This window comes from Neofelis nebulosa, chromosome 2, assembly GCF_028018385.1.
Source record: "Neofelis nebulosa isolate mNeoNeb1 chromosome 2, mNeoNeb1.pri, whole genome shotgun sequence".
NCBI classification, from domain to species: Eukaryota; Metazoa; Chordata; class Mammalia; order Carnivora; family Felidae; genus Neofelis; species Neofelis nebulosa.
Genome location: NC_080783.1, coordinates 91,210,664 through 91,222,780, shown reverse-complemented (window position 1 = coordinate 91,222,780; position 12,117 = coordinate 91,210,664). Strand labels below are relative to the sequence as shown.

Sequence of the window (12,117 nt, the reverse complement as noted above, 5' to 3'; positions counted from 1 at the left end):
ATATTGCAGAACAAGGTGCCACCCAAGAATGTGGTTTTGTATGTACCTAAAGCAGAGATGCATGTGTTCAATCACTTGATAAGGGTATAGGTATTAGAAATATTTTCTCTAGATCCAGGAATTAGTATATAGTTACATTATTTGAGTACTTACCAAAATCACAAAATGGAATAGGAAATAATCATTTTCTGGGGCCAAATGCTAAAATGGAGTTGGTAATATGTATGCTCCTATAGATAAAATCTTATGAATTTGCTTCCCAATATTCGAGCTGTTTCCTAAAGAATTAATAGAAACATTCTCAACTGGAAAAGGGAAAGTGAACATTTTAGTCATATACAAAATCTGAACCCAGGAAAGAGGTTGTCCCAGGCATGGAGCCCACTTCAGTGACACACCTTGACATCCATGCGCAGAGGCAAAGCGAGGAGGGAAACGGAAGTGCACCTTTGCAGTAATCCATGCAGGAAGTGTTGAGGGTCTGTCTATACTAGCAGTGCAATTGGAAAGACATTTCTGAGGTAGAATCAGTGGGATATAGTCATAAGTTGAAGAGAACAGATGTTTGAATTTTTCAAATCATAATTCTCCTTGCAGCATAAACATGTTTCTTTAAAAAAGAAAAAAAAAACTGCATCAAATGGGCTTTTAAGGACAGCACTTCTTTATTTTTAGCACTTCGTTTAATGTTAGGGAAAAGCTCATGAGAACCATAGGATGGGAGAGAGAGTGGATGGTTTTCCTAGTCCTGTGTTTCATGATGAATAAAGGCCCATCTGGTCCCAGAACCCTCATCTCTACCTCCAAAGGAATGTCCAACAATGTATTCATGAGTTCTAACTTTAGTGTGTGAGGAACCTGTCACCTTCAAACTGGCAAGCAGACCACCAAAAGATGAATTGGTCATGTATTTTAAAAAACCCAGCATCTTTCAATCTTGAGAAAAAAGTGATAGTGTGAATAAGACCATATGCTTGTTCTCTGAATGCAGTTATTACAGGCTCTAGTTAATATCCCCTAGTCCTAGATATAAACTAATAAAGATCTATAGCCTCAGCATGTGCTGAGAAACTTCCTAAAGGTGTAACTATCTGAATCAGGAAGCAGGAAACAGCCTTAGCCCTCTCTGCTCAGTATGATGAAATTAACAATTATCCTATGTGTGAAATGATCTTTTAGGGTGTACATGTGTTTCTGAATGATGAGTTGAAAAATAAAGGAAAGGAAAAACAGTCATTCAACTGGTTAATGTCTCTACATGATACCAGGCTATTATTTTGATGTCACTGGCACTCAATTACCTGGGCTGACTAGTTGTTATGGTATTGCCTAGACGTATCTTAAAGATGGTTATTGAGTCTCAAAATAGAAATATACATAATAGAAAAAATCCACCAAAGATTGCATGTCCAAATATTGGGATAAGATGATTTGCATTTTGAAAACGAGCCATTTTCAGCCACATGGTATCAACAGAGAAGTTTAGAATTGTAAAAAAGAAAAAAAATCAGCAACATCTGGCTATTTAGCACTGTTAGAGTCATTCAGCTTTCTTGTGATCTTGAAAATGTTCTTAAATTTTCTGTACTTCAATTTCCTCATTTGGTACCCGAATATTATACTTCAAAATGTCTTACTAAGATAAAATACATTTATTTGGATTGTGCTGATCCTCTAGCAAGAAAAAAAAAAAGTGAATTGATTTTTTTCCCTAGCTCTTCCTTTTGTAACTAATAGAAGTTAGATATATAATTTTCTGGGAAGAGAGGGAAATCCCCGCCTGGTTTATTCAGCACTGATTCTGGCCACAATTGTTCTGACTGATGCTTTTGGGGAGAAGGAAAGATGCACGAAAGTGCTGTTTTGGAAAAAATAGAGCTGTCTGGTATATAAGAAGAGAAAGCTGAAATGTGAAGGTGATTAAAAAGTAGCTTAGCCAGAACGCAGCTCTCAGCTTCACTTGACTGAGAAGCCACCATTAGGGATATTCCCACAAATTAGAGGACAGAATCATAAAAGTAGCCTTCATCAAATAAAAACGATCACCCGATATAAGTCACCATTGACATCCTTGAACATCAACACATACTAACTCATAAGAACTAGAACTCATTTGGCAGAGAACACAAATTCTTTCCAACCCTCTTACCTTTCTCCGTCCTCAGAGGATCCTTTCATATACTCAGGGTTTGTTTGTGTTAGAAAAAAAAAAGAATCTTTGCTTGCAACCTCTTCATATCTCAAGCTATTGCTCTCTCATCCCTCTGCCTTTTTCTACCTTTCTAATCACACCTTCATTTCTTACCAACTTTTTTTTTAATGTTTATTTATTTTTGAGAAAGAGAGAGAGAGAGGAGGGGAGGGGCAGAGAGAGGAGGACAGTGGATATGAAGTGGGGTCTGTGCTGGTAGCAGAGACCTGGATCTTGCAAACCAGGAAATCATGACCTGAGCTGAAGTCCCACACTTAATGACTGAATCGCCCAGGTGCCCCTTTATAACTTTTGTTTGTTTATTTATTTATTTTGAGAGAGAGAGAGAGAGCGTGAGAGAGAGAGAGAATCCCAAGCAAGCTCCACACTGTCAGTGCAGAGCCTGACCCAGGGCTTGATCTCACAAACCATGACATTATGCCCTGAGCCAAAATCAAAATCGAGTTCGATACTAAACCAACTGAGCCACCCAGGTACCCCTTAACAACTTTTAATCTGGTTTCTGATTGTACAACTCTACTGAAATATAGCCACTAATATCCTCCTTTCTAAGTATTACATCTTTCATTTATATTTCATTTTCTCTACCAGCTTGGTAGCATTTAGCATTTTAAATATTCCTCTTTACTTGAAATTAATCTCTTTTTGCCTTCATGGCCCTCAACATGGCCATTCTCCTTCTACTTCTCTGGATCATCTTTCTGTCTCTTTGAGTAGTTTTGCCTTCTCCTGACCCCTAAACTAAGCATTTCCCGAATCAGATATCTGTCCGTTTGACATTTGAAGATTAGGGTTAACTTTTACAAGATAGATTCTGTCTACACTGGCGGCTGCAAGTTTCATAGAAACTGGAGACACTGAATACTTAAGGGCAATCAGTCCTGGAAGAGGGCTGCGAGGTAAGTTCAGGGCAATGACTCCGCCAAGGTGCATAGTTAAAACCATATAGATGCTCACTGGCTTGAACTTCTGTCCCTAGTAATACCAGTGGAGCAGTTAAAATGCCCACAAACACAAATATTGGAGTGATAGAACAGAATTCTACTAGACTTACAACTGTATCCTCAAGACTCAGACCTCTGTTTTGTGATCACCCCAGAGGGAGGGAGCCCAGGTATTTCCTCAGACAATGAGTGCTCAGATGCTAGATTAGGCTTGGAGCCAAGGTTCCACCATATCACATTGTGTTTGGACCTCAGTCCCTGATCATGCCACAGAAATGCTGGCATCTCCCCAGTCAAGGAGCTTAGAAGCACCCACAACCAACAGCCAGGGTCCCTCTCCAGGAGTCTACTGCCCAGCCTGTTCAGACTTCTGTGTGCTGCCACAGAATGCAAAAAGCCCCAGAGCCCTGCACACCTGTTTCTACTCTCATTTCAGTGAGTTTTCTCCTCTGATGCTGTTCCAGAAGGCTGCTGTGTTTGCTTCCTGATAATTCACATTTGCTTGATACGTAGCGTTTTTTCCTCAAGGAACTCATCCACTCTCATGGACTTCCTCTACTTATACTGACTTCAAGGGCAGAAAATGATTTATGAAATCTTGTGTCTCCACTCTTTAGCATGACGGCTGATACAGGTAACAGTGTATCCCTAAATGCAATAAGCAGGCAGCAGAAGTCATGGGAATTTTTTGAGTAGATGAGTGAGAAACATTGTTTGAGGAGTTTTATTAGAAATTCATTTTCCCGTCAAAAATACCTCCTTCGTCTTCTTCCTCTTTGTAAAGAATGCAATAATTGTCTCTCATCCAAACCCAATACCTTGGGGTCATTTCTGAATCTTCTATCTGTTTCCATGTTGGCGACAGAGGGATTAGGCTATATAATGCTAGCTATAAATTTTGATTGTTTTACATTGTCCTTTCTCACTGGACATCATCCAGACTTTGGTCAAGAGCCCAGCTGCCACACAGCTACCTGACAGTATTATTAAACCTCCTGTTGTTATTATACTTTTCTTTCCTATATGTCTTGTCTCCTCATCTAAACTAACAGCTCTTTAAGGGAAATGACCTTATTTTACCACAGTAACTAGAGCAGTTTTGTGTATAACTGCTACTTAAGAAATACTGGTTGATTTTGATTAGATGATAGTGCGAGGGCAAGCACCCTTCAGTTATGTAAGAGAATAAAAACACGAGGGGGAGGGGAGGGTATGGAAGAGTGAAAAGAAATCAGGAGGTGTTTAAAGATGTGTCATCTATTTTGCAGTTTTTTATTGGAATGGGATCTTCTTAAAGAGCTTACATACCGCTCTGACCAATTGTCCTGAAAGCATATCAATAGCTCTCCCGCAGACAGCTGACACCTTCTAGCCAAATGACAATCTGCTCTCTAACCAAACCTAGGAAACGTTCTGCTTTTTCAGTTGCTGAGAGTCACAGACAGGATAAAGAGGCGCATGTTTTCCTGGAGGGCTACACCTCTTACAAATGTCTGCCCTTGTTTGCAGAGTTCAGGACAGCATTACTGGATCTCCCCATCTGAAACCAATCCATCCATCTACATACTGGCAAGTGTCTAGAGAGGCAGAGCCCAAGGAGTCAGCTTGCAGGTTAAATGGGAATTGAATACCCAAGTTACCTGGGTCTTGGGAGCAAGATATTTTTACATGTATTCATCAAGTGGACGCTTGTTCTCTAAGCAATTTTGTTTTGTAAACTTGCTGGGAAATTTATTGGAATTATACAAAAAAATTTATCCAAAAAAGGCCTGGAGTCACTTGTGAAGATTGCAGTGTTATCACACGTGTATGAGCCTCTGCTCCCAAATCTCTATGTATGGAAATAAAGTTCAGTACATAGAAATAGCATTGCATCATTTTAGCTTCTTTTGTCTTACCTCAAAATTCCAAGGCGCTGTTTTGTTTGTCTCTCCAGATGTATGTATGGTTGTTTAATGTGAGTTTATAGCACACACACACACACACACACGCTTTTAATGGTGATTTCCAGAACTCTCCTTTGTAAAACCTTTGAGCGGATTTATATCATCTACAGACAAATCTAAGAAGATTAGAACACCATAAAAGGAACCCATGAACTAAACCTCCTCCCCACCTCTCTGGCTTCATCGGCAACTACACTTTTTTGGTACCATTTATTCTAGAAATCGAATTTTATAGTTTTCTCAAATGCTTGGCCATCACACACAGACATGCCTTTGCACTTACTTTTGCCTCTGCCTGGAATGCTTCATACTTTTTGTGTGAATAATAAAATGGCAAAATCAAAGATACTTAGAATTAGGAAGATTCCTGGTCTTTATTCTGAAAGGCAGAAAGAGAAAGAGAAAAGGTACAGACTCAGGCTCCCCCTACGTTATGGAGGAAACTTTTACTTCACCACTTTCCTCCATGCAAGTTCTTAAGCTTCTTGAATCTAGTTTTTCATCTGTAAAAAAACAGATAATAATATATATGTCATATGGTTGTTACAAGGATAAGATAAGGTCATATGAAATGTTATAAGCAAAGTAACTACTAGTTTTTGTTTTCATTTCAGACCATCAATTACATGGCTTTCTGACTTTCTTCCCAGCTAAGGCTTTTATGATTCTGTCAGTGTTATTTTTTTCTTTAAGATTGTCAGAGAGCTGTCCCCAGGAGGCATCAATCTTCTATATATTTACTTTTGGAATTTGTCATGAGGAGGTTTGTCTAAATTAAGATTATTCATCATTAAAAGAAAATGTCATCCAGTTTAGCTGAAGAGCTTTAGCAAATATGTATAGAGTAAGGGTAGAGATATTTTAAGAATTTAGAGACCTCAGTACAATTCTATTTTGTAGGAAGGAGAAAATCATTGGACAGCCCCTTTCTCCACCTTTTCTTCCAAGATAACAAGATCCCTTCTCCTTACTTTTCTATGGTCTCTTCTTTATTGTTTTCTTGATAGATAAATTTCTTCCACCAAGTTTGTAATTTCTGCTGTACCATGACTTTAGCTCCTCAGCATCTCTACTTGGTGTAACTTACAAATCTGGTTTCTAACGGCATAGAACGTGGTCCCTTAGTTCCAATACTTATTAGCTGGATAAAGTATTCTTGTTCCAGCCTATTCTGTTCAGGGATTAAGGTTAACTGGTACGATATGGTCTCCGATGAACACTGCACATCACAGAAGCAGGATTGTAGATGATGATTAAGGGTGAAGCTAATATCCCTCCCTACTAAAGAGGGATGTTCAAACCTTATTAGGATCGAGACTGCCTGAAACCCTAATGAAGCTTCAAGATCTATCGGACTCTGGCTGGCCAGGGGACAGGGTAGAGAATAGATCCCAGGATTGACCTCAGCTTTCAGATTCCAAAAACTTTTCCTATCCTATTTGGCTTCCAGTCCACTATCCAGAAAGCTTCTTTCTATATACAATCATCCCCCTTTATCTCATTTAAGTTTATCTGAGTTGCCTGAAGCTTTTGGTCAGAGCAAGGAGAATAAGGATATAGAGCAAGTGTGGGTGTCCAGTTTGCCCCCCAGATTTTATCTACAGCTCTCGAAGAGGTAAGTGAAACTGTAAGTGACATATTCACCTGGTTGTGAGGAGCATTGTGGTTGTCTTTCCAACACTTCTTTCATCTCCCTCCCACCTCATTATGTATACCCATGTAAGGAAGGTACACTGATCCACTCCAGCAACTGGGTGGATGAGATCAGATTTTTTTTTAAAACCACAAAACCACAGTTAATGCTTTAGGAAATCTATTTCTAAGCCTACCAGCATTGGTATTCCTTTGGATACAGGGGTTGTCTGAGAATAAGTATTGCACAAAACTTGGTCAATGGGACAAAAATGTGGAATTTTATTTTTAAAAAATGCTTTTCTGACAGATTTACTAGAAATATAGATCACTTTTGCCTTGGACAAGAAAACATACAAATCAAATTTCACTGTCCATCTTATTATTTTAAGGAAGAGAGTGTTTGTATGAACCTGTTATTATGGAAAAGAGATAAGATACATCAACAGAAAGTGGGTTTTGACACCACTGACCACCAAAATGAAACAAACCTAAAACTCTTCCTACCTTTATACTTTTAAAGTAAATGAGTCAATAGGTTGTATCTATTATTTAAATTATTTGCAGCAATAGTTTTTTTACTCCCATTGAAAAACATCCAAACTGATACCCTAGCTACAGCATAAAAAAGCAGTTGTTGGCTTACACAACTGAAATTTTCCAAAGTATTCTATCTTCAAGCATGACGGGATATAGGAACTCAAATGATTACATCAGGATTTATTTTGTCTCTGTTGAGTCTCTCTTTTGCTTAGCTGGGTTCATTTTCTGGTTTCATGAATAGACCCTGGAAACTCAGTAGATTGCTATTGATTTTATAAGTTCTTAGTCTCAAGTCCCATGGAAAAGACAATGTCATGGGACATTGCCCAGAATTCCTAGGCAATGCCTCATTATTTCCTGTTTACTCTGATTGCATCTTGTACCTCTCACTGTACAATCAGAGCAAATAGGAAGATATGCTGCTCAGTCAAACGGCTGCCTCTAAAGCAAAGTGTAGAGTGAACTTCCTCAGCCGAACATGGTAAGTGTAAAGTAAGGGGAATGAGAAGTTCTCCAGAGGAAAACTGGATATGGTGATAAGAAGAAGAGTGGATGAACTCTGGAAAGGAATAAAAAAATCTACTAAAGGTACTATCACGTCGAATTAAGCAATATTAAAATATAAATAAACCTTGAAGTTTGATAATGGTAGCTTCAACATTGAAAATCAAGGTTCATATTCATATTAGTGAATTACAGCTCAACTTGTACTAGAATTCAGGCCCTTAAATGTAAGAAAGAGGTGATATGTCAGGAAAAAAAAGTAGTTTAAGTATTTCAGTCAGGTTTCTTATGCAGAGTCACACTGGGACTATTACCTCACTGAAAGGAGGGTAACATTTTGCTCCTAGGATTCTTGAAGGAGAAAAGAAAAAGGTGTTTATGTTTAACAAACAATAAAAAAAAAACACACACACAACATAATAATCTAGGGAGATAGTCTATTCAAATGCATCACAGTGTATCTCTGTGAAGGCCCTTTCTCTGTTTCTGGGCATATCTACATTCTAATTAATTTAACTGTTAACAGTTTTTTTTTCATATTTATTCAGTTTTGAGAGAGAGATAGAGTACGAGTAGGGGAGGGGCAGAGAGAGAGGAGACACAGAATCCAAAGCGGTCTCCAGTCTCCGAGCTGTCCCCTCAGAGCCTGATGCGGGGCTCGAACCCACAAACTATGAGATCATGACCTGAGCTGAAGTCGTACACTTAACCGACTGAGCCACCCAGGCGCCCCATAATTCATTTAATTGTTAGATTATTATTTGGATTTCTGCTGCTGCCTGATAGTCATCAGAAATGAAGGAAGTTGCCTTGATCCTACAAGAACATTTTCTTCACAGGAAGAGTTAAGTCAACGACTTATACCTGGCTTGTAGAGCATCTGAAATTCTGACTCTCATCTTTATTAAAAAGGCACAAAGAGGAAGAGGAATGTGTATATGACTTATTATTTTCCATGATAAACAGTCACATTTCATTGAAACTCCTTCCAATGAAAAGTAACTGGTCTTTTAATAACAACAGGCAAAGGAAAGAAGGAAAGTAGTTGTACAATGACTGCAGGTTCAACAGCTTAGATTCAGAGAGGAACAAGGAGCAAAAAAGAAATATTTCTCAGAGTTCAAGGGCTTCAAGAGCCAGAGAGACAGATTTTGAAACCATGGGGCTTGGCCTTTGGCTTCCAGAGACATTGCTTAGTGTTTCTTTTCTTCATCTGACACTGTCAGAAAGCATTCTAAGTGTTTTGCAAGCTACTCACACGTTGGAGTCCCACAGAAGTTTGGGAAGTATCATAAAAGTGGTGATAATGCACACTTTTTTCTTATAGAATAGGCCAGAGGTTCTATTTTAAATCTTCTTTAATATGAAATGAACATAAGAAATTCTCAGATAGGAACTCTAGGCAGAACAGAGAAAATCTAACATATGACATAGGATTTTGTCCCAACAGAGGAGTCATATAGCTTTGATGTATTATTATTTCCAAAGCAGTAATTTTTTGTCACTAATTTTCCATTAGTGGAACTATTCAGGGAGCTGTGGTTGCAAGCAGAAGGAACACATTTCTCAGATTATTGACTTTATCTGTAAATTATGTGAAAAAAAAAGAGTCATGCATCAATACAGGTAGATGTGGAAGGTGACAGAGAAAAAGAAAAAATATTAAGATGGTATGAATTTCTGACCAGTCATTGTGAACAAAATCTTTTCTTTCTATATCCATTTATTAATTATTCCTGAAATATTTCTGAATATTTCCTATGAGCCAAATACAACATTACTCATTTACTTATTTTAGGAGTGTTCTTGTAGGACACTAACTACATTTATTGAAAGAAATAATCAGAAAAGTGTAAGAAAACACCCAAGTAATTATGTGTGTGTGTGTGTGTGTGTGTGTGTATGTGTATATATATATATATATATATATATATATATATATATGTAATTTGACATAACTTTCTTAACTTTTTATTTTGAAATAATTTTAGGTTTATCCAAGGTTTGCATAACATATAGAGAGAACTGCTTCTAGGTATGTATGGCAAAGAAATAATCAGGCACATGTACACAGTTTCATAAATAAGGATGTTCATTTCAGTGCTATTTATGAGAATAATTATGAAAATGATTTAAGAGAACATCAATTGAAGAACAGTTAAATAAATTAATATATACTCATGTTATCAAATATTGATAGCCATAAAATGGTAAAAATATTCATGTCTATATCATAACCTCAATTTTATCATATCCTCTTATAGACACCTATAAAATTTGAAGGAAGTGCATACCTAAATAGTAGTTACTTTCAGGGGATGCCTATGGGTGTTTCCTATGTGGTATTTCCAAAGTAATTGAGTTTTGCCACACTAAAATCAGGATTTGAGGAATAAATATCAGCTAAACAACAAATCAGAACTGTAGGGCCATGATCCTCTGTTTTTTAATAGTATTGTCTCAACTAATTTTAGGTTTACATATTGGCAGAGACTATGACTCTTTGGGCACTATGATATCTTCAGTGGAGTAGAAAGGTGCTCACTGCATAGAAATCCCATCCACCTTCTTGCAGATGACTTAAAGTCCACAGATGGGGATGGGGTTTAAATATTTACACACTATGAAGAAGGAGCATAATGACTTAAATTCACATTGTGTGTCAATACTAATAATATATCCCTTTTTAAGAGGGGAATTTTGAAAAAGGCAGAGAGAAGTGGATGATGAACCTGCCTCTAAGGGGAGAAAAAGCAGGAAGAGAAGTTGCTGGACACTAAGACAGCTATCGCTGATTTCTGACTTTACAGCTTTCCTGAGGGTTGACTTATATACACTTAGACATGCAAAAGGCCTTGATTTTTGATCTCATGTCTGCTTTTCCTTTTATTCCAAAATACAAGAATATATTTTGAATTTATTCTATTCCTCTTGTTGATTGATCGTTTTTCCTAGTAGATTGGAAATTCCTTCAGGGTAGAGGTTCCATTTCCTATACCATTACAATCCCAGTTTCCAGAATCTTTGCAAATAATATATACCTAAAATTATATATTGAGTCAATGTACATCTTTGAAAAAAAAAAAAAACAAGAGAAAAAGCTTTGAAAACAGATCTGGTTGGTACACTGGCTCTGCTACCTTCTACTTCTGTCATCCTTCCTTCCTTCCCTCCCTCCTTCCTTCCTTCCTTCCTTCCTTCCTTCCTTCCTTCCTTCCTTTTTTCCCTGCTTCCTTGCTTCCCTTTGTTTTCCATTCAGAAATATTTACTTCACAGAATAATAACAGTATGTGAGGCCCTGTAATAAGATTCACACAAGCAAATAAAAAATCTCTATTTTTATTATTGACACAATGAAGATAAAATAGTTCTCATCTTGTAAGGTGGTTGAAAATATTCAATTCCATGAAGAATAATGGATTTCAGGCTTCTTGCCCCATTTTCACAGTTCGTTAGCTTAGTAAATAATAAATGATAGGGGTGCCTGGGTGGCGCAGTCGGTTAAGCGTCCGACTTCAGCTCAGGTCACGATCTCGCGGTCCGTGAGTTCGAGCCCCGCGTCGGGCTCTGGGCTGATGGCTCAGAGCCTGGAGCCTGCTTCCAATTCTGTGTCTCCCTCTCTCTCTGCCCCTCCCCCGTTCATGCTCTGTCTCTCTCTGTCTCAAAAATAAATAAACTTAAAAAAAAAGCTGCTGAGGATTCAACTCAGTTTTAAAAAATAATAATAATAAATGATAAATATTGATGGTATTATAGTAATGTATAATAATGTATTCTTTTTGAATTTATTCATTTATCCATTATTCATATCACAGGCATTTATTAAGTACTCACTGTAGTCCAGAAAGTGTTTTATAGTTTGTGACTATAAATGAGTAAGACAGTCTTTGTTCTCTGGGATCTCATTCATCACAGTGAAAAATATTTCATGGGGGAACTAAGTTACCAGTATGTGTCCTTTGTCTGACCATGTTAGATGACCCTCCCCCAAATATTATATTTTCCAAAGTGCAGTGAAAACTCCTTAAAGCTAACTTTGTCCAAGTCACACAGAGGTTGCAAGATTATCCTGAGTAATTCACTGCTTGGCTGACCTTAATGTGACACAATAAAGACCAAATGAATGAAAGCAAGCGAGATTTTTTTCTTCAAGACCTCAACTTTTTAAGGAATGATATTGTCTAGTCTTGCTTTCAGTTGACCTAACTAAGCTACTGGCCAAATACCATGTGCACTGGTGCTAGGGTGTGTTTCTCAGAGTCTAGAATAAATATGGCTTCCCCAAGCCTTCTAGGAAGTGAAAACCAGAGGTAAATAGACCTCAATTCCAGCAGGA

General features: G+C 37.7%; 1 long non-coding RNA gene across 1 annotated transcript in view; it reads right to left on the bottom strand.

Annotated features, from left to right (window-relative positions):
• Nucleotides 1-5,475: 5,475 nt before the first annotated feature.
• The window catches only part of LOC131493074 (uncharacterized), a 52,931-nt gene continuing 46,289 nt past the window's right edge, over nucleotides 5,476-12,117 (bottom strand). The window contains exon 4 of the long non-coding RNA XR_009252448.1: nucleotides 5,476-5,605. This is a non-coding gene — a long non-coding RNA (uncharacterized LOC131493074). The remainder of the gene's footprint in view (nucleotides 5,606-12,117) is intronic.